Source organism: Gossypium arboreum, chromosome 10 (assembly GCF_025698485.1).
Source record: "Gossypium arboreum isolate Shixiya-1 chromosome 10, ASM2569848v2, whole genome shotgun sequence".
NCBI classification, from domain to species: Eukaryota; Viridiplantae; Streptophyta; class Magnoliopsida; order Malvales; family Malvaceae; genus Gossypium; species Gossypium arboreum.
Genome location: NC_069079.1, coordinates 83283525 through 83284558, shown reverse-complemented (window position 1 = coordinate 83284558; position 1034 = coordinate 83283525). Strand labels below are relative to the sequence as shown.

The 1034-nt window shown below is 39.2% G+C and overlaps 1 non-coding gene across 1 annotated transcript; it reads left to right on the top strand.

Moving 5' to 3' along the window:
• Positions 1-532: 532 nt before the first annotated feature.
• Positions 533-639, top strand: LOC128283172 (small nucleolar RNA R71). Its single transcript, XR_008273514.1, has one exon. It is a non-coding gene; the product is annotated as a small nucleolar RNA R71 (small nucleolar RNA).
• The last annotated feature ends 395 nt before the right edge of the window (positions 640-1034 follow it).

The window sequence follows — 1034 nt, the reverse complement described above, 5'->3', positions numbered from 1 at the left end:
CTTCTTTTCTTTCTGGTAAGGTGGTTGTTGAAAACCCAGAGGATATTGTGGCCTTTGATTTCCTTGACCGCCCCACGAGAAATTGGGATGGTTCCTACAACTTGCATTATAAGTGTTACTATATGGGTTATTTTTAGATATAGAGTTATTGTTACCCATATATTGGACTTGTTACTCCCCAATGCTAGGGTTGAAGGGTTGATATTCTGTGCACGCTCCTCCTCCATTCGAATCGCACCTCATCACTAGATGTACCTGAGTAGAACCACACAAACCGTCAATCTTTTTATTTAAAAGTTCTACTTGGTTAGATAGCATAGTAACCGCGTCGAAGTTGAAAACACCGGCTGCTTTTGTCGGCTTTGTTCTCATAACTTGCCACTGATAGTTATTCAGTGACACCTCCTTAATAAATTCGTAAGCCGCCTCAGGTGTTTTATTATTGATAGTTCCTCCAGCGGCTGCATCAATCATCTGCCGAGTCGAAGGATTTAGGCCATTATGGAATGTTTGAACCTGTAGCCAAAGCGGTAACCCTTGGTGAGGGCATCTTCTCAAAAGGTCCTTGTATCTCTCCCATGCATCGTAGAGTGTTTCTAAATCCATCTGCACAAAAGAAGAGATATCATTATGTAATTTTCCATCGTAGAGTGTATCTCTCCCATGCCTTCGGGACTTAGCCCGGATATAGTAACTTGCACAAATGCCCTCTGGACTTAGCCCGGATATCATCCGAATAATCAAGCACATATACCAATAAATCATGACACATCCATATTTCATTATCATAACTAGAATTCAAACACAAGACGCTTATCAACCATTACCATTTTTGGCTCAATAGCCACATACAAAGAGCATGATTTTGATTTGCTTTATAACATGATCTCTATACACATTCGGCTACCCGTCATAGGTATAAACTAATCACCTCAATATACAATTCAAGTAGAATCATTATATCACCGTTTATTTGTTATGCTTATATGTCATGACTTAATCAAATCATAAACTAAGTTTCATTACTCGAAAAC